At 40.7% G+C, this 22,445-nt stretch overlaps 1 protein-coding gene across 6 annotated transcripts in view; it reads left to right on the forward strand.

Annotated features, from left to right (window-relative positions):
• Positions 1-22,445, forward strand: part of EPHA3 (EPH receptor A3) — a 469,948-nt gene that overhangs the window by 35,071 nt on the left and 412,432 nt on the right. For 3 of the 6 annotated variants that reach the window (XM_065589002.1, XM_065588971.1, XM_065589043.1), the window contains exon 1: positions 505-968. The exons of the other annotated variants lie outside the window; for them this stretch is intronic. The gene's annotated coding sequence lies outside the window, so the exon portion shown is untranslated. Of the gene's footprint in view, positions 1-504; positions 969-22,445 lie in introns of those variants that run through there. 6 annotated transcript variants of the gene reach the window in all.

Raw genomic sequence — 22,445 nt, forward strand, 5'->3', positions numbered from 1 at the left:
TACACACTCATTCCCTTCTGTCACCTGAAGTATAATTCAGTGTTAATATAAAATGTTATCTTCATAACAGAAGATGTTGTGAAGGTTTTAAAGTTATTAGAATGTTTTAAAATAAACTATTGCTATATTGTCTTCCCTCAGATTTGGCAGTGATTTTAAACCTTTTCAAAGTTGCTTGCTCTCCAATCCTGCAAAGAGATGGAGCCGACCTGCACCCATCACTTGGCAGGATCAGAGCTGTAGCCAAGTAGTTTGATTTCCCTCCCGCTCCCCAGAGATGCAGAGCACCCATAATTCTCATAAAGGAATTTATATCCTCTTACCCAACTGTGAAGGGGCATTCACCCCACACCAGCACCAATGGAGTTAAAGTTGTGAGAGGCCAATTAGCCTCAGGCTGTAGCTGCTGGAGAGCTAAGGGACAATGAAGCTGATTGAAAATGAGGCTCACCTGGGCAGGAACAGGTGGGGCTTCTATAACATCTAGAAGCTGTGGGTAGAGCAGGAAGCTGCAGTGAGGTAAGCCTGTAGACATTCTCCCTGATAAAAGGGGGAAGAGTAGGAGCCAGAAAGGCAAGGTAGGAAGCAGTCCAGGGAATGGGCAGTAAGGGCCAAGAGGGATAGACCTGAACTGCTGGTTTGAGGGTCCTTGGACTGGAACCAGCTGTAGCGGGTGGGCCCAGGTTCCCTTACAAGCTCTGGTGAGAGTGGTACAGTCAGCACAGTGGAGACGGAGACTGTATGAGACTTAGAGGAAGGTGACTCTGATAATCCCCCAGAAGGGGCAGATGATGGTGATTTGGCCGGAGAGCTAAGCCATGAAGAAGAGGTGCTGCAGCAGCTCTGGACTAGAAAGAGAGCAGCTGCAGAGCAAGTGTCTGGGGCAATGAGCTGAGTGACTGCCAGACAGGGTGTGGACAGTGGCGAGCTAATTCCCCAGATGAGCCACAAGGAGACACAGCCAAGTGGTGAGTAGCAGACCCCAGTGACACCAATTCTTTTTCTTCTACTAGAATGAAAGTGCACCCTGTAGGCATTGAAAGCATTTCTAGCAACTTTTTTGCTTAAGGGAGTGTGCTCACAATTTGTTACGTAGTTTTGTAACTTGACAGTCTCTTTGGATCCACTGCTGGTTCTGAATGTCCAGCTAGCTGTGGTTAAAGTGCCTTCCTAATCATTTGAGCTTGTCGGGAAGCTAGTTTCCTTTTTTGTCTACCCCGATGCAGAACTTGACACAGTGATCCAAGCCTCTGTCTCACCAAGGTTGGATTACTTTAATGTGCTCTGCATGGGATCAAATCTTAAGACCATTCAGTCCCTACAAAATGCAGATGCTAAATTAATCTTCCTTGCCCAATTTGTTCAGGTAGTGCATCTTTTGAATCTTTCAGCTAGCCTCCTTCCCTCCCCCATCCATTATTACATCAGATAAAAGCTTCATCCTCCTCTTCAAAGAGGTACAGCCTTGCCAGTATCCTGTCCACATTTAAGTCCCTCCTAAAGATCCAGTTCTGTCAGGCTGTCTACAGCAAACTATACTGCCGTGAATACAAGGTGTATATTTTGCCTGTTGTTCCCATTCCTGTAACCTCTTACCATTCCTTGCACTGTGAGCTCATCTGAGCAGGGACTGTCCTCCTGGAGTATTTAGCCTGCAGTATGCACTATCATAAATAATTATAACACACAGATCCATCCTGAAGTTGAAAATAGTGCAGAAATTGGCAGCCCACGTACTACAGGAGATATCACACAGAGCATATTGCATCTGTGCTCCATGATCTTTGTTTAGCTGCCAGTTGACTTTTAAGTGCTGATGTTTTCAATCTAACATCCTAAATGGTTTGGACCTTGGCCTGGTATGGAAGGTGTGGTCCTACTGGTTCAAATCTATCAGAGCTGGTGCCAGCTCAACATTCTTGGTGTTGAGTCCTTGGCTAAGGAATCAGTTTCTCTCATCTGCCAAAAGCCTGGATCTGACAACCTTCAGATCATGCTTCAAGACTATCTGGGCATTTTTATAGCTGACAAATCTATGGTCGTCATGAATTCATAGGGCTGTAGCCTGTTCTTTCACCCATGTAAACCTGAATTAATTATTTTGCCTTCAGTGACGTGATGTTGGTTTTATATTGGTGTAAATGAGTTCTGAAATTGGCCCAAAGGTTTTGACTACTCCATTATTAAAGCCCCATGCAATGGTTTTAATCTAGCGAGGGTGTAAAGGGTTTTCTAGGCATAGTAACTCAATGAAATACTGATGTGATCAGGGATACTCAGTGAGTTAGCCAAATTCTGTAACCAGCATTGAAATCAGTAGGGATGCCTTAGTGTAACTAAAAGCAGGATTTGGCCTGTTGGGTTTCATTCTGAAAGGTCAATTTGTACTTTATATTTGATTTCAGCATAATTATGGGTTCTGAATGAACTATTGCTATGCAGAATGAACAAAATGTTTGTCTCTATATGGCATTTTGTTTGTTGCTAAATTACACAGTGTGCATGGCACCATATTAAGTGCCATTTTGTAGAGGGTTTTTTCCCCCTCTCTTTTAAAAACAGCTCCAGTAATTTGCCCTTTCCTTTGTGTTTTGGAATGTTATATTTTTAAGATGGACCTTCACTGTTGTGCATAATTGTGATTATGTAAATAAGGTTACTGACTATCTTAAACTTAAAAAGCCAAAGAAAAATGGCTGTGATCTAGTTTTAGTATGACTACAATGAATTCAAAATGATTGGGGCTTGTAGACTTGGTTTTTTTCTGCTGAGTCTTTCTGTAACGTTTCTAAACACTCTTGATCTCTATTAATCTTCCTAATACAGTTTGGGTGGGCTGGATTGACCAATTATTTATCTCCCATATATTGTAATCACTAAGAAAATGTGATCAATTGATTAGATATAAATGCAGAAATGCATCATAGGTCAGAAGTTGACATCTTTTTGTAGAAACATAAGAATCACCATATTGTATCAAACTAATGGTCCATGTATTCTAGTATCTTTTCTTAACAGTAACCAACAGCAGACATTTCAGAGAAATGTCTAAGACGCCTCATGATAGATAAGTGTGCCATGAGCTACCCACATGGGAGGTGTCCTCCTAAATCCCAAGCAGTTAGTGATTGGCTCATGCCATGAAGCCTAAGGGTTTATCACACATATTGTTTAATTACATATCTTACATATGTGACTGTTCTTATTCATGTTAAAATAAAACTTTCCTTCATTCCAGTGAAGCTCTTTATCTCTATATCTTGTGGCAATGAGTTTCACAGATTAATTGTGCATAGTTTTTCCTTTAAGCTTTAAAATTTCCCTTTCACTTTCATTTGTCGTCCTCTTGATTTGAATTATGAAACAAATAAGTTGTCCACCATCTATACACTATTTCATATACCTCTATTAGTGTGTCCACTTTAAACTATATTGGCCTAATTTTTTCCATCTCCCCTTATTTACTAGAGACATGGAAAGACTCCCAAATTTCATTAGTCTGTCCTTTAAAGTTAGATGACTTCTAAGAAGAATATTATACCCACTATTGAAGAGTTTTAGTAACACTCTCTTCCCCCAAACGCACAGAGTTCAACTTAAAAGTTGACTTCATACCCATGTCCCTCTGCTCTGCTTAAGTCAACTTGCTGCTTCTCTTGTTGGCTTCTAAAGCATGTACCTTCACATGTTACTTACTTTCAGAGCTAACTGGAAAAGGGAATTCACATTTAGCATGATATTCTGGGTCATCAATGTGTCATTTCATTCTGTGTTGGAATAAAATGTTTACATCCCAGAATTTCTGGCAAAAGAGAGCAATCAGTTGGCTGGCAAACTATCTGGCTGACAGATAAGCAGGTGAGCTGAAAGATTCCTCTGCAGCCTGGAGGGGAGCCAAGGAATTGCCAACCTGCCCACTTGCCATCTTTCCATCACAAGTTTTGACAGAATTAATACATTCCCATGGATAGTTTAGACTCCATCAAATCAGCATTTTCTAATGGAAAGGTATTCTGTCTCAAAATGTTCATTTAGCACAGGGGTAGGCAACCTATGGCATGTGTGCCAAAGGCGGCACACAAGCTGATTTTCAGTGACACTCTCACTGCCCGGATCCTGGCCACTGGTCCAGGAGGCTCTGCATTTTAATGTAATTTTAAATGAAGCATCTTATACATTTTAAAAACCTTATTTAATTTACATACAACAATAGTTTAGTTATATATTACAGACTTATCAAAAGAGACCTTCTAAAAATGTTAAAATGTATTACTGGCACACGGAACCTTAAATTAGAGTGAATAAATGAAGACTCAGCACACCACTTCTGAAAGGTTGCTGACCCCTGATCTAGCATGACTTACTTCATGGATTAATTTGTCTTATCTGTTTGTCTTCAGGGCTGTGACCATCTCTTAAGTATTTGCATAGCATCTGCACAGTGGTGTTATGATAGTCACTGGGGCCTTTGGGTGCTACTGCAGTACAAATTTTAGATGAGAATAAAGCAGAAACTATTTACCATTTGCTTTTATTAGTAACTGAGAGGAGCAGCTGCTTTCCCACTTGTTATAAAAATGCCCTCTTCACTAGAACTAGGTGGGCTTTGCTTTTTCCACCTCTCAAATTTTTTCAAGAGTGTGGAAATTTTTCCCTTTCTCAAATCAGGACAAAAAGTCAACATTTTGAACATATTCACAAACTGAAAAACAAACTTTTTTTCATTTTCTGACAATCAAAATGTTTCATTTTGATAATTTCAAAACATTTCATCTTGAATTTGATCTTTTTCCATGATATTTTTTTAAGTCTAATTAGTTTACATTTCTAAATGAAAAAGTATGTTAAAAAAAATGTCAAACTGAAATGTGTTGACAATTTTGAAACTTTTTTCTGGACTTTTTGGAATTGGGAAATGTGTCAAATCCAGCCTTGTTTCTAACATTTTCAGTTTTGACAAATCTGCATTTGTGACTTGAAAAAAAAAAATCAAAGAACTCCCGACCAGCCCTACTCTTTGCTATTTCAGTCCACCAAGGTTGCTAGCCAGTCTGAAGTGGACTCTGCAATTTGCTTGCATAACTTACATAAGTTGTAGAGTAGCTTCTACATCACATGATCAGACCAATATCTTCACCCTTTTCAATGGTGAAGTATGTAGCGTGATCACCTCTTTAAGAGTACTCCTCTTGACTGACTGATGAGTCACCCTGTAAAGTACTACTCTCATTGATATTTTGCAGCTATTGTGAAGCTCTTTATTTCATGTCACCTGACTACAAATGCAATTCACTAATAACAATTCCTAGTTCTTGTATCGTGCTTTTCATCAGTACATCTCAAATGCTTTACAAAGGGAGTTAGTGTAAATGGTGGGTTGTCTGCAACTTGAAGTCTTTAAATTATGATTTTGAGGATTTCATTAACTCGGTCAAAGGTTAGGGGTCTAATTCAGGAATGGATGGGTGAGGTTCTGTGGCCTACAATGTGCAGGAGATCAGACTAGATGATCGTGATGTTCCCTTCTGGCCTTAGTCTCAGTCTATCATCCCCATTTTGCAGATGGGGAAACTGAGGCACTGAGAGGGAAGTGATTTGCCCAAGGTCACTCAGGCCAGTGGCAGAGCCAAGAGTAGAACTGAGGTCTCCTCTCCTATCTCCCAGTCAAGTGTTCTATCCTCTAGGTCACACTGCTTTTTGAATCACATCATACCCACTAATTACATCACATCTTTCTACTAAGTGACTATACCCAAATCTCATTATGAAGCTTCACCTCTCTGTAGGAAAAAACAACTTGTTGAAATTATATCTGGTTAGAGTCCCACAATGTTAGCTTGTACTCCCACCAGTGTTTTGTAGTGTTTGTTGTAATCTTAGGCTGCTATGCCAAGGCAGAGCTATTGCCCCATTTGACCCATCACACAACATACTGAATGCAGTATTCCTACTGCATTCCTATTTAGCTATAACAAGGGTAAACACTGGAAGCAAACAAGTGAGATATAATGGCCGCCATGCAGCTGGCTGTAGACTCACTCCTTATCCCAGTGTTTCCCATAGTTTTCAAAGCTGAAGCCCCCTTCAGGAAGATGAAACCACTTGCAGCTATCTTGTAACTCTGCCATGTGATGTTAAAGGCCTATGTATCTTAATGTAGGCATCTTCCATATTCTTCTGGGTAATCCTTTGTGCTTTTCCTCTACCTCCATTTTGGGAAACACTGACATAGATGTTCATCATAGGATATGTCTGCTCCTTTTTTTACATAGTTAACGATTTCACTGCTCAAAACATCTTGATATTCAAAGTATCACCATTGGCACTCTAGCTAGTGCCCATTGAATGAAGAGGGGCGGTGACACCTCACAGAGGTTTTTTTAAGGCTCTCTGAAAACTTAGCCCAGCGTCGACATCAGTTGCTCAGTGTTTTGAAAGTTTTCTTTACAACTGTAATGGTGAGAGTATAATTTTCTGACATGAAAGCTGAGATTCAGAAGAATGATAGAGGTCTGGCTGGCTGTGCTGCTCAAGCTAGTTTGAAGGTGTATCCCACCTTTAGGTAATTCAGACTTAAAAGAACTAGGATAACAATTGGATAAGAGAGAAGCTTTCTTATATCTATTTGCTTCCATTCCCCTCCTAGAAAGAGAACCAGGTCACAATCCTCTCTCCAGCTAGAACCAGAGCAGCTGCTACTAAACAGATCACTAAAACATAAGGGGAATTTACATGTGAAGGGTAGAAGTTAGAGGTGTGAGACAATAGAGATGAAGGGTTAAATTCAGAGAGGGTTAAACTGCTGTATCTTGCACCCGTTCTCCCATCTCCCCACACCGTTCAAGTGTATGATACCTGAATTTACTCCCTCTAGAATTACTTAGATTCTCATCCACTTATGAGCATATAATTTACACCTGCTTTTTGTTCCAAATCTATCAGTTTTTCAGAGACTCAATTTTTTCAATTCTCTGAGGGAGGAGAGATGAATAGAAAGGAAAGTATGGCATATGTAGATATGGACTTTTGTACTGTACCTTTAAGTAGCTTGCCTGTCTGCTGAGGGGCCTGCATTAAACAGCTGCTGTTAAAACTAAGAACCAAATTCATCCCACATGTAACTAACTGAGTGGAGTCACCAGGGCTGAAAACAACACTAAGTCGCATACAATATGCTCTCTTCTGGAAAACTTAATTTTTTCCTTCTTTTTGAAAATCTAGAGTCAGTCATTCAGAGTGTAAGTACATGGATGCTTTTGTGTACTCAGAAAACAGAGTAAAAAGGCCACTAACAGGAGGGCATATGGAGATGTGAGGTAAAGTAGGCCATTCTCACTTAAATTCGTGTTTTCTTTTAACTCCTTGCCATATAAATGTCAACAATTTATGTTCCCTGGAACTTACTAATGTATAAAGAGCTTACCCCACTGTACACATCTCTGAATTTAGCCCCATGTCACAATGAGGATGCAAGGTTGAAATGATTGAGGCAAGTTGGAAAGGGCTTGAATAAAAAGAGCAGATGGAATGGAGGTAGAGGGTTGTGCCAAAACCTTCATGTTATTTCTACTGCCAAAGAACATAAAAGCATCTTTTTCACTTTGCCTCTCCCTCTCTCCATCCCTCTTGATATGTGACTGTTACTCTGACTGAATTAACTGTCAGTTTCCAAGTTTTTAAATTAAACTCCCTTAAGCTGTATAACATAAGGAAAATAAGCATGTAGCAATGGAACTTAGTTTTCAAACCTTATCTGATGTAACTTTGAAAAATTAACTATACCTTCAACCTTTTTTCATTTGCAGACCCCTAAAGCATTTTGAATGGAGGTGCAGACACCTTGGGAAATCTTAGACTTAGTCTGCAGTTGAAAATCCCAGTTCTATGGTAATGGCAACCTTTTGTGGATCCCTTAGACATAATCTATGGACCCTCAGAGATCCGAGGACCACAAGTTTAAAACCACTGAACTATATTATCATTGATAAGTATCGGCCTGGATTCTATTTGACAGTCCAATACTATCTAGTCACGTGTCTTTTCCATTTAATCTGAAGATCCCAAAGAATTTTACCAAGTGTCGATCCTCTCAACACTCCTGTATTAGTATTATACCTTTTTATAGGTGGTTATACTGAGGGCAGAGAATGTGGTTAAGTAGTCTGCCTAAAGTCACACCACAGTTAAGTGAATAGCTAGGATCAGAGACCACAAAACCTGATTCCCTTTTCTCCTCTTTACTCTCTACCAGTTTTTCATAGGGATGTTTTACCTGGGTCCTAAAACTCCCAAATGTTTCTAGCATGATTGATAGACCCTCTGTTTATTAAGAGAGACCCTGGGAATAGAGTAGTTGAGGTTCTAAACCTAGCTCTTGCTCATGTTATCAGCTCCCTTTCAGAAGCATAAACTTTCACTATATTTTACTCAAAATAATTCCCCCCCCCAAAAAAACTTAAGTTCTTTCATAAAGAGGAAAAAGTGATCACTCAGGCAATTCTGTTTTATCCACCCACTGCCGCCACTGGTTCCAAATGATGATCCACTTAGCGTTAATCAGGATTGACAAACTAGAGTGTCAAACTAAAATGTCAAGTATCAGAGGGGTAGCCGTGTTAGTCTGGATCTGTAAAAGCAGCAAAGAGTCCTGTGGTACCTTATAGACTAACAAACGTATTGGAGCATGAGCTTTAGTGGGTGAATAGCCACTTCGTGGGATGCATGTGAAATGAAAGACCTAACCCATGGCTCCCAACAAGCCTTTTTGAGAGGTGTGCCTGGACAAAACCGCAGAAGTCACATTGACATTTGGGATAATGAGGCCAGAAGCCAAACCTCCCAATCTCATAAGTGAGCAGTAAACTCTTCAAAGCATCCTAAGAACATCTGGCGGTACACCCTGACTGATGCAATCAAGTGCTCTGATCACTGCTCCACTGACTCTATTTAAATACATTCTCCACTCTATCAAGAGACTTGATGGCATTTGAATCTCTGGATCATATTCCTACCATTGAATACATGAGGAAGGATGACAGCCAAAAGTGGGTCTCTATGGAAATGGGAGAAGAACGTGCTCTAGAGGACCTCTATCCTTTCTTCCTTGTGGTAGAAGGTAGAATTCTCTCTCACATACTCTCCTGCCAAAGTTATGTGAGGGGGTGTGATGAATCTACTGTGGCATTAAGACATATAAATGTTAAACCCAAATTCACATGAATATATGTCATATCCCCAATCTGAATTCTACAAATTCATGAGTTTGGGGATCTATTTACAATATTCCTATGATTGGCTATTCAAGCCTTTCACTGTGCATCTGAACTTGTTAGCCTTTTGATTTTCCTACATCAAAAATATTTTCTTTAGGTCACTATTCCTATATCTTTATATTTTCTTGGGTCATTTTCTGAGGCTTGTAAGGTATTTGCGCACAAACCTACAGTGAGGTATAAACTAGGGCACCTACAAATACTGTGTGTGCATTTTTAAAGGCACTGAAAAAATATGTATTTAATAGTATGCCAGTAAACACTGACTGAAACAAGCATACAGCAGGAGTTTCCACTCCATGTATTAAAAAAAAAAAAAGAAAAGAGAGAGAGAGTTAAAGGCCCATATGTTTGGGGTACTGTTTGATTATACTATTCCATTACTAGAAATAGTGTATTTGATGTTATTTTCACAGGTAAAGGGTGAGCAACTTGTAGCCAAAACAGTGACAGCTCCGTAAGGAGGAGACTCTTTTCACACCAGTAACGTGTAACCTCAATTGGAGTTTTACGTTCCCATGAAGTTACAAAGTAACATTTAAGATCCGAATGCTGTGCTAGAATTACGTGTTCTGCAACAGAGAGTAGGTTGATGTTGCATTGTACTCTGGCTGTGTCAGAATCAGGCTGATCCCCAAAAATGCTCTTACCAAGAAACTTTTGGTTGCAGTGAAACCCATATTGCAGATAGTCCTGCACTGCAGGATAACCTCTGGAACACTGAATCTTCAGGGCTAGCTAAAGATCTAAAGATGCATTGCAATAAAAAGCAAATATGGATCCTTTGCAGGTACAGATTTTGTCATGTGACCATCTCCTTTCTTCCTGGAGTATACTGTAATCACTTTCAGCATTTTCTGTTATGGTACATAGATTTAAAGGAAAAGTTTCATTCAGTGTCAAAAATGGACTAAATCTAGGAGTCCTTACTTAGTCAATACTTCCCGTTGACTTAGAGTGAGGACTATAAAATTTGTTTCAATATGATCATCTTACAGGTTTTTAAAGTGAACAATACATAAAGGTATAGAAAACATTCGTTGATTTTCATTGATTGAAAAATTGTCTTCCTTGGTATTATCTTTTCTCTCCTCCTCTCCCCGTGTGTGTGTGTGTGTGTCACACACAGGGGGAGAGGAGGAGAGAAAAGATAATACCAAGGAAGACTATTTTTCAATCAATGAAAATCAACAAATGTGTATACACACACACACAGTAATTGGCTGCTAGCTGAAAACAGGAACTTCTAGCTTTCGACAAAGTATTTGGAACCGCCCAACCAGTTACAAAGTTGGATGGCCTAGAATCAATGCAGAGCTTTCTGGTGACGATAGGTATTTCATTCTGCAGTGGTGGCAGTTACTTAACTTGCCTTCTAATACAGAGTTATTTCTGCCATAGCTATGTGAATAATACAGTCCAATCTCTTGTAATCATAGGATCAGGAAGAGGAGAAAGAATTACCTTTTTCCATGCAATATCACACCAAAGCAAAGTCAAATAATAAAGTTATTATGACATATTTCATTCCATGCCGGACTCCATTTCTGCAATAGAAAGTAAATTATGAGACATGTTCTTGCAGCTGGTTTGGGATCAAAGAAATTCTCCAGCTTTGTATATGTAAATGTCATTTCCTCTGTCTTTCCTTTTTCATAACTGAAAACTGGTGATTTAACTTGGAAACTTGTAGGTAAAGCTGGTAGCAACAACAACAGCAGTTAAGGTTGTCTAACATTTTTTTGTTGTGTATACAAACAGTGATGTACCTTTTAGCCTGTATTTTTTATTGAAGGTTTTAAACAACTACTAGTAGAGTGAAATATGAGCAGTTTAAGGCACAAGATTTTTGCATTCCACATAAATCCTCTAAAATAACTTTAGTTTGTTGATATTTGGATATAAACATCCTAATTAAGGTTCAGATTCTGTGGCTCTTAACTAAACATTCTATAGAAATTCTGTGTTAAGAGTCATAGAGCTTAAGAGCTGTGGGACTCTTGGGTTTTTTAAAGCCACATAATTTGGCCCCAGGTTACTTTTACGTTTTAAGGTTTAATTTGTTGTTGTTGCCAGTACTCATTTGATTGCTAAGAGCAGAGTAGCTTTCCCCAGTGCTCTCATTTAGCTGAAGCCAAACTATTCATTTAACTCTTTTCCTGAATTTAGCTCTGTTTATGCATTAGCTAATCATTCAAAAACAATTTTTGATTTTCTTTCTAATCACATTTGTCTAATAGTTTGCGATTAGTAATTGTTAGACTGTAGGTTGTTTGGTTTGACTATTGTATTGTGTACGTTGCTTGTAAGGTGTCACGTGGCAAGGCTTCTGCTATTTACTTGGATAAAGGAGTCATTTAAAAAGGAGACCAACAAACTGCAGAAAAATGCATCTGTTAAAATTAATGAAATTTTTATAGGTGACAGTGTTGCCTAGTGGTTGGAGGAGTGGGCTGCGGCTTAGGAGATCTGGGTTCTATTCTTGGCTCTGTCCCTGGCTCTATTGGGTGATCTTGGGCAAGTCCCTTCACCTTCCAGTGCCTAAGTTTCCCCATCTGTAAAATGGGAAGAATAATACTGACCTCCTTCATAAAGTGGTTTGAGATCTACTGATGAAAATTGCTATGTACATGGCATTAAAATGTTCAGATTTTCTGAGTTGATTGTCTGACTACTCCCAACTAACTTAAATGCAAATCAGAACAATCCAAAATGTGCTTTAGTTTGCAACAATTTTACCAAATAGTTTTTTGGCTGCTTTTGTGCTAAGCCTCTCCTGGAGAAAGATTAGAACAGATGAAACATGGCCTTTGACCATATTTTCTCAAACTACATCATCTCTGGGTTCACAAGCAGGGCCATCCAGAGGGAGGGGTAAGTGAGGCAATTTGCCCTAGGCCCCGGGCTCCACAGGGGCTCCCACAAGAGTTTTTTGGGGCCCTTGGAGCAGGGGTCCTTCACTTGTGCCGGGGGCCCCGGAAAACTCTCGTGGGGCCCGGGTCCCCGGAGCTTTTTCCGCTCTGGGTCTTCGGCGGGAATTTGGCAGCGGGGGCAGCCTGGGACCCACCGCCGAAGTGCCCTGAAGACCCACGGCGGGGAGTCCTTCCGCCCCGGGACCCGCTGCTGAAGCACCGGGTCTTTGGTGGCAATTCGGTGGCGGGGAGCCCCGCCACCGAAGACCCCAGGCCCCCTGAATCCTCTGGGCGGCCCTGTTCACAAGACCTGTTTAAACAAGTACATAACACAAGGAAAAAATAAAAAACCTGTTAAGTGGAGCACTATTCTGACAAGTGCATTGCAAACAAGGCATGGTGGTTTCTGTGTTTATTACATCCATGATTATTTGTAATTTGAACCAATCTATTAAAGTAAAATATTTTGTAGGTTTATGGTTTTTGTTACCAAGCCTGCAAATACTATTGTGTGCCTAAGAATCATGTAGAGTTCTTTTTACTGTGGATGCCAGAGTAGAAAAGTTCTACCAGCCAAACTGGACCCTCAGCCACTCATGTGCAACATTGTCTTCCAATTAAGCCCTCAGTAGCAGCTGCACATCTCTCCAGTTGTCAGTGGGATTGCACAGGTGTAGCTAATTGGCACTTTCTAAACAATTCAATTGAGATGCAAAATGGAATAGAATCTGCAGCTCACTCAGTCTTTGCTGTATTGGCTCTGCAAGGTTAGCTGGAGTAAAAGATAGGACTCCGAACACAGGAGGAGCACATCTGGTAATTAAGAAGGTTTTGTTTTTACTTAGTCACTTCCCATCATAAAACCACACTTTAAAATGTGAACAAAACTAAATCTCAATTGTCTACTGCTGGTCTAGAACTCGCTCACCATGGACAAATTAGTTTTTAACATTCCAGTAGCACCCACAAGTTGTTTAGCAAATGCACCCCCTCCCCCACACACGTAGTTCCCTCATCTCCACTACCACAATGGCACACTTTCTGGTATCAAGGACAACATGACAGGCAGTGGCTAAGAATATTAGTGTCTTCCGTGCTCTTCAAGAGGGGAGGTTGAACTCACTTCTTGGGTGTCAAAGTACTGGGGGGAAGCATTGGCCTACCCTTAGGAAATAGCACAGTAGACATCTGTTAGAGAGAGACATTGTTGGTCTGAGTAATAATAAACAGGCTTCAGTCAAAGATGTTCTGCTTTCAAGGAGATATAGGCTATAACACCACTAAAATGCTTTAAACCACCTGCTGGATCCTTCCTCCCCAGCCCTTCCCCCCAGCTTGGGTGATGAGAAGTGGCTGCATTTGGCTTAGGGTGCAGCAGCCGACAAAGCTGAAGCCTACCTCTGAACTTGAATTTTTAGATCATAATAGCGTCTCGTTGCTTTGAGGTTTCCCTTCTTACAGATTGGACACCTTTATTGATGGGAATAAAGGGACAGGGCTTCATACTGAGAAGGGACTGATATCATTGGAGAGCGACACTCTACAAATGACATATTGTACAGGCAAGCACAAAATGAGCTTTCATGCAGGGCTCTGTCAGAGTCATTCAGCCCTGCCTGAATGGACAACCCTCTTGTGATTTATCTTCCATTCATCAGTCAATGCCCAGTATTTTTTCAGCAGTGATGGATAAGATCTCTTGCTAAATTGACTGCTGCCTGCTGAGCATTGTTGAGCCTGAGAACTGATTGGGAAGGGGAATCTGAATGTATCATGCTCATATGTTGGGTTTGAGGTTATGAAATACCCAGAAATGGGACAAAATACAGTAATGTTTCAGAGTGGTTTTAAAAAAAAAAAAAGAAACTTTCTAATTTTGGCTTTAGCAGAGAGAGGGGATAGAACTTATTACTGTAACACCACAAACGAATTTCTCCAGTTTTAAGTATAGAAAGCAGTGTCACAAAGTAAAGTACTGTATGCATTTATATTTCAAAATTACCTGTTTATTTAATACCATATAGAGGAGTTGATCTTGTGATACTTGCAAGATTAAGATGGTAAAATATATACTGCAGTAGCACACATTCATGAATTCTCTAGAAATGCTCCAAGCTTTAAATGAACCTGTATGTGTTAAGATATTTCAATATTTTCAACTACCTTGTGCCTAAAGATCCTTCTTTTGAAAGACTGATTATTTTCCATAGTAATGCTGCAATAGCGAGGTCTTCCCCTTTGAAGGCTGGATTGGGTCTGTCAGCTCTGGTCAATTACCCTGACCTGCTACACTTACCGTGGGTTTGGACTTCGGAGGAAGGAAGCCCAGTGGCGTAGGACTGGCTGGAGCAGCGAACGCAAAGCTCTGAGGAGTGCACAAGGCACGTAGAGGTTTGTGGAAGACTCTAGTTAGGCAGGTGGGGGTGTGGCTGCTCAGGAGAGAGTGGCGTGCAACCCAAAAGGAACAGATGTTTTGTACCTCAGATGTGGCAACCCTAGATTGAAAGGAGCCTAGGAAGGGTGCAAGCTGAGTGGGTAGAAGAGTGCTTTAAACAAGTGGAGAGAAGACAGGCCCTCAGGAAGGAGGGGCTTGTCCCCGTTTGAGATGTTGTGGTTTGTTTGGGACTTGGATACCCAAGGAGGGGTGGGCTTTTGTTAATGACTTTGCTGGAGGGCCAAGTTACATCTCTACATCAGGAGTAGGCTGACAATCATTGTGGGGAAATTGATACAGAACACTGCTATGGCAGGTCTTGCTGCAAGGCGTTGCTCTGGGATGGTGAGTCTTGTACAAGTGTCTACAAAGAAAAAAATAGTGATAACTTTTTTTCCAAAACATGCACGATAGAGATACCATCTGTTTGTTTGCAGTGTACACTGAAAGAGAAAACTAGTGCTAACAGCTATGAAGTTAGATTATCCTCAATTACTTTGGCCATTCTGGTACTGTATAGTGCAACTGTCACAATGTTCTTAACTTAATATTGGAATATTTGTCTTGATAGCACTGTAATTGAATAGATTCCCCATTCTCACTATGTGGGTATCAGGTGTGATCAACTACCCACTCAGGAAGTAACTGCATCCCATTGCTGAGATTCAGAAATGTAGCTGCTTGCTCTCTCCCACACTCAGTCTGTTTCTCAACCCTATTTAACTTGGTAACGTTTTCCAGGAGAAAACGCAACTCTGTTAATTTTAGTTCTCATGACCACTGAAGTTCAGTAACAAGAACTGGTGGGAAACTTACAGGCATTTATGGGAAGGTACATTTTTCTGCCTCTTTTTCAATTGGAATCATGCCATTTTTACAGGTTTTTTTTTTTCCAGAAACCTTTACCTGACTGTAGTGTATTTCTGGCAAACACATTTGTGCACAGCTTGTTATATCTTGATCTATATCTGACAAGAGTCTCAGGACAAAGCATATACCACAAATCTTAAGCACAGCAGAGGAATGAAAACTGGAGACAAAACCTCTATATGTACTTCCAGTTTTTTGTTTGAAAAGCTAATAAGATGTTTTCCTTTAAAAAAGTTGTAATAAGCATCTTATTGCGATCAGTGGCTTTTCCACTTAAATCTCTGGAATCAATGCAAAAATATGAGGGTTTTCCCTGGGCATAAGAACATTATTGTGCACATCTACAGAATTCACAGTAGCTCCTGAACTTCAAGGGAGCGGGTAGCTCAGAGAAGTGATAATGGCATGAGTAGTCTCACTCTATCACTATAGTAGCTCCAATCCGACCTGGTTGGTAGTGATCAAGGCCCACGTTTTCCAAACTGGCCTCTAATTTACGTGCCTCCGTTTTCTATACCTAACTTCAAACACCATGGAACTGATTTTATTTTTAACATAAACTGAGGCACACCCAATTAGAAGCAGTAATGGGAAATTTTGGTCAAAAAGTAGCCACCGTCCTATGGTGTATCAGTGGCTTGTATGAAGTGACCTTACTGGTTTCACCCCAAAACATAGAGAACAAGAGCGCATGTCAGAGAAGCCTCCACCAAAATGGACAGACTGAACTAACTACATAGTGAACCTCTCAGCCTTCTGCTTCCTCCAGAAGAGGTTTGGGGGCTGATCGGACAGTGTGGGGAGACCTGCTGTCTGTTATGAATCTGTTCTGTGGCTAGTGCTCTGGTCTTCAGATACAACTTTCAAAATGGCCTATCTGACTTAGATTCCTGAGCCTCACTGTAAGTCAGTGGGCTGAAGGCACTTTTGCCAGTTTTACTCTTTCATTTCCAACATTCCTCGCAGCACTTAACTCACTGAAGTAACTCAAGAACTGTTTGGGGGGCGGGGGGGGGGGATTTTAAAAGTTTCCCCTGACAGTAATAGCTATTTCAGGTACTTAACTCTAATGGTAACAATAGATGCTGCTTGAATATTGCTAGGTGCAGAATCATTTAAGAAGGCATTCAGGTTTTTTATTTTAGAAAGAGCATATGTATTGTGTCATGTGATATATATTTAGCTCAAATGAGTACTTGGAGAAGCAGCTGTTACAAGATTAAACAGGCACATAAAACCCGAGGAAGGTTTTATACAAATTAAAGCTGTCTCCAGATAGTCTTATTTTTATATGCGCTTTTTGTGTAATTTTTCTAGGAGGTTCTACCTTGGAAAATTGACTAAAAAATCTTCAGTAGTAAAGAAGATTTCAACTAGCACTGCTTGATTAAGCTGGCAGTCATCAAACGTCTGCCGTCTGAGGATCGTGGAAGAAGGTCAATGTCCACATTCAGTTTGCTCTTTCACTTGGTCTTATATTAGACTTTGCTTATGTGATCAGCCACGCGTACACACAAAAGAGAGACCTGCTCTGGGAGAAAGGTTATAAGAACTAGAGGGGAGGACAGAATAGTTTGAACCGTTTGCTCAACAATAGATGATGACACTTGCCCTTGAGGAGATGGAGGGGGGTTCTGAAGTTGCTGCTTACACTTCTCAAAAAAGGTTGCAGGGCTGGAGCCTTACTTGCCTTAGGAGAAACCCTGCTTTTCAGAGACTCTTTAAGAGCTAAATAAAGTAGCTCCGTGTTCTGCATTTTCATGTTTGCATTTCCTGGGTGAGCTGAAGGGGTAGTTGCTGGTTTATCTAGCTACTTAATTGTTTGAAGGTGCGTGTGTGCTCCTTCAACTAGTTAACTTTTGTAATGATTATATAAGGCTTCTGGAGGCCATAGGCATGGCAAATCTTTTTTTAAAAAATTGAATATTAAATTTTTATTGAAATAAATCCAAATTCATAAATGAGTACCAGTTTTTTTTTTTGAGATTGTGGGTAATTGGTGGGAGGGAGGCAAAGTGCTCCAGGTGTATAAAACAGGGCAGAAGAATGAAGGTTTAAATTCTGTTCTGTGCCTCCAGATGGTGCAGACCAGAGGAAGGGGCAGGGGGTCAAAGGTTGCTCTTTAAGGGTATGTCTGTACTGCAATTACAAACCTGCAGCTGGTCCATGCCATCTGACTTGGGCTCCCAGAGCTAGGGCTAAGGAGCTGTTTAATTGCAGTTGATGTTGAGGCTCAGAGCCTGGGCTCCTGCCTAGGATCCTGGGAGGTGGGAGCGTCCCAAAGCTCAGGCTGTAGCCTGACCCCAAATGTCTACACTGCAATTAAGCAGCCTCTTAGCCTGAGCCCCGTGACCTGGCATGGGCCAACCACAGGTTTTTAATTGCAGTGTGACCCTAAGTCCTAGTTGGGTGCTCAGGTTTCTGGGTGGCCTCAGTGTAAATTTAAACAGCCAGGGGTTGCTCTAATTTACTTCAGCCCCCTACAACTGTCTGTAGGCTGCTCCATTGTCCAGAGCAGCCTGGGATCTTCTGTTGTGTTCTGGTACGGCCACGACCCAGCATATTCCCCTGTACCAGGGTTTACAGGGGGGCTGTAGCGACCCAACACAATACCTGCACACTGCAGGCACACAGGCTGCCACAGTGGCAATAGGAATCAGTCTGGGGGAGAAACAGTATCGTGAAAGGCAAGGTAGAACACATTTTAAATAATAAGATATAAGGTAAAATAAAACATCAGCCTCTAAAATTCTGAGTCTCTGATCCTACAATGGGATCCACCTGAGGTGGTCCTATTCCAGTATTGGGGCCATAAAGACAGTTGGCTATGACAGCACTAGTACTGCTGGGTCCCTATCTGTATCCTGGGGGTAAGGCATAGACAGCACATGTCCATCTCCTTTTGAGGTGCTGAGCATCCTCTCACTGAAATCTTCAGAGAACCACACTTGCAAAAATATCACCGTGCAACAACAGGGCTTGACGCAAATTTATTGGAAGCAATGCCAAAAATTAAAGAACAAGTAGTAGTGGCAGGTTCAGCTTGTGATTTACTAACTTACTTTCATGGTACTTTCCTATCTCAGTAGAAACATTAACCATCCAGGAATGAATAGTTTCATTGAAGCTACTCCACCCATCAGAGCAGTTCAGATCCCTTGATATTGAAATATCTGTCTGAACTTGGAATAACACTGTTTTTTATTCAGTGCCTCTGGAGTTGCATCCTTGAAATTAAAGTGCATACCTGAAATGCAAATATCTTTAGCCTGTATTTTTTTTTTTTTTTTTCAAATATTCAGGACTCTTCTATTAATGAACAGTACATCCATCTGTTCCTCAGGGCTGCTTTTAGCATATCCCTATGAACTATCACTCAGGCAACTGCACTATAGTGTAGGATTTGGTAAGAAACCTAGAATTATTGCAGGCAGTCGTGACCAAAGATCCACTTACTCCATCCCTCATCTCAGAGTATCTACAAATGGATGATAACCTTATTAGACTACCCATTTCAGATTCAATATGAAACCTAGAGGACTTGACTCTTTTCCAAAGGACGTGTATAAATGTCCACATATTTACCAAATTGGTATTGGCAATTATCACAGTTACCATGTGAATCTGGTATTGTATACATAAACATCCCATGAGGATAATTAATTATCAATCACTGTAAGTGGGCACACAAAATAGGTGCACAAATGGATGCTCTTGTTGCATGTAAATGTGTATGCCTGACCATACAAAATTACCACCAAATGGGTGGTGGTGGTTTTATTCTAGTGTTTGCCTTCTCTGACACACTGTGATATCCTGAGAGCTGAATTGTCTTGAAAATGTTCCAAACACGATGGGATTATATGCTTGGTTTTGGTCCTTACAAGACTATGTAACTATTGGTGGTCTGAAATAACCTTGAAGACTGATGAAATTTGTATTGGGCCTCAGAATGTCTATTTACTTGAGATGGTGGAGGGGGTCACTGTGAATTGAGTGTCTTTCAGTTCATTATTAATTTTTTTTAAATTCTAAATCAGCAGAGGTAGATATGCTTAAGGGTAGGGATAGGGTCCAGAGTGGATGAGAAGCTGGATATGAGTCAGCAATGTGCCCTTTGTTTCCAAGAAGGCTAACGGCAGATTGGGCTGCATTAGTAGGAGCATTGTCATCAGATTGAGGGAAGTGATCATGCCTCTCTATTCGGCACTGGTGAGGCCACACCTGGAGTACTGCATCCAGTTTTGGGCCCCACACTACAGAAAGAATGTGGACAAATTAGAGAGAGTCCAGCAGAGGGCAAACTAAAATGATCAGGGGGCTGGGGCACATGACTTACGAGGAGAAGCTGAGGGAACTGGGCTTGTTTAGTCTGCAGAAGAGAAGAGTGAGGGGGATTTGATTGCAACCTTCAACTACCTGAAGGGGAGTTCCAAAGAGGCTGGAGCTCAGCTGTTCTCAGTGATGGCAGATGACAGAACAAGGAGCAATGGTCTCAAGTTGTAGTGGGGAAGGTCTAGGTTGGATATTAGGAAACACTATTTCACTAGGAGGGTGGTGAAGCACTGGAATGGGTTACCTAGGGAGGTGGTGGGATCTCCATCCTTAGAGGTTTTTAGGGCCTGGCTTTACAAAATCCTGGCTGGGATGATTTAGTTGGTGTTGGTCCTGCATTGAGCAGGGGGTTGGACTAGATGACCTCCTGAGGTCTCTTCCAACCCTGATATTCTATGATTTCAGCCTGACAAGTAAAAACATTGTGAAAGTTTATTAGCATAGGCACTGAATCAGTTTAGCTAATCCTTGTGGTGGATGAAAAGATGAATTGTAATTTATTCCTTAAAAACAATAACCTTGCCTGGCACAAATAGAGTTGTGCAAGGCTGATTTATACTGTTGCTTTGGCCACATGGGCTGGAATGGATGGCAGCAGGGTGAGTGCAGAATGGACTTGCTTTCTAAACATCCACACACCCCTGGGGTCTCCTCTGTACATGGGGCCAGAAGTGTGTGTTTGCCTGTTTATGCACTGTTGGCTTCACTATTTCTGTGGGTGCAACTGAATCCATACTAAAGCCACCCCTGAATGGAAGAGTCTCCCCTGTTTACAGTGACGTAAATCCTCTAACATCTGTTTTTCTTCTTCTTCCTATAGTTTTCTTTACAGGTCTCTGATCTTGTAGTTGCTCATGCTCCCCATGTCGAAATTTCATTGAGGTCAGCAGCAATTCCATATGTGGAGTAGCTTTAGAATCCTTCCTGAAGCTTGTAGAAATGATAAAAATGACAATTTAAATTTTGTTCAAGTAATTTCTCAGTTAATGATAAACATTTGGCATTATCAGCCTCCTTCCTTGAGGGGAATCCACTAGCATCTTTCTCCTTGTCCCACTCATCCATCCCATTGTAACACATTTGTTATATTTACAGTAGAGATTGGCCAAAATCAGAATCACGTTTGGGGCCTTTGGATAATTGGCCCCAGGATCTGAATTGTCCCTGCTAGAACAAATTGTGATCGGTGGACTTGCAATACCAACCCAGGTTTTGTCCATCTTTAGTTCACATCCAGTGTCATGTTCATAGTACGAGGGAGCAACACACAGATGCTGCATCCCAGCCCCTCTTGAGGTTTGGAGTGGTTGAGATCCACATCCCAATTTTGCACCTTGAGCTAATCTTTTCTTGTTAGATTTATACCACCGCATAAAATATATTAACACTGCAAAGTTTTATCAAGAACACAATCTCTGTACAACACAGCATGCACCTTATAAATCTTTTTTAATCTAAGCTCTTACAAATATTGCTTTGTTTTTAATCAGTTTAATGCCTACCTTTCTATCTCTAGTTAATCACCATTTCATATTGTGACCACATTCATTTTCCCATTTCATCAGATACGATGATGTCTGGAATGCCACATTGCTTAACAATGTGAATACATATAAAATATAGAAGGAGTCTAACTTATTGTGCATTCAGAGTGGCATCACAAGGACACCTCTCAGAGACAGCAGCATAACTTTTGGGCAAGATGTCAAATGTCTTTGCATGTTATGTGTGTTTTACTCTTGTATTTTTTTAAAAAGGGGGCATTTATGGTATATTTCAGTTACAGCGGGCTTATGCTGCATTATACTTTTTTCACTAGGGTTGTTGAAGCCGCATTAGAAGGAATGACAAACAAAATCTGTCAGTCTTCTCAGAAAACTGTTGTTTATATCCATTACCAAGATCAAGCAAACTGTCCAATCTCAGTAGAATTTTCAACCCCTTAGAATTAAAATATTTAAGCAACCGTTTCCATGAGTCAAAAGAATGACACGTACATTGTAATAATTAGAACAGAGTTTAAGGGTATTCTTGGAATTTACAAGATGTATTCAACTAAAGCCAGTTGTTGGACATAGTTCTGCAAGCTCTAAGTGCTTATACGTTATCATTGAAGTTGATAGCAGTTCTGTGCATAGATGGTGATAATTTTTCAGAAACCTAAATTTGCTTCTATTGGAGTCAGTGGTCAAACACCCATTACTTAAAAGCGAGCAGCACTAGTCCAATGGTGAGCACTCTTGAAAATCCCATGCAAAAGTAGAGATGATTGAAAAGCAGGATTATACCTGCAGAAAAATCTCCTTTCAAGGTTTTGCTATCAGGATTAAATTCTGTTTTCCCACAGGAATTTTTGAGTGAGTTTTCTCCCCACTTTCCCACACTTTTCCCTGTTGACAGAACTTGGAAAAAAGTCTGAGAGTTTGGGAGTTACCACACTTACTCTTGGAGGATGTGAGAGAAAAATCTATTTTCTTGCACTGACTTTGTTTTCAAACTGGTAAACTTGAGGACAATCTAAGCGTTGAAAGTGTTAGTTTCAGAAAGAAAGGAACACTGCAACCCTTAAAGTTTCTCACACTTGCTGATTCTTAGCCCAGAACAGTAAGGAAGTGCGGGGAT

This window comes from Chrysemys picta, chromosome 1, assembly GCF_011386835.1.
Source record: "Chrysemys picta bellii isolate R12L10 chromosome 1, ASM1138683v2, whole genome shotgun sequence".
NCBI lineage: Eukaryota > Metazoa > Chordata > Testudines > Emydidae > Chrysemys > Chrysemys picta.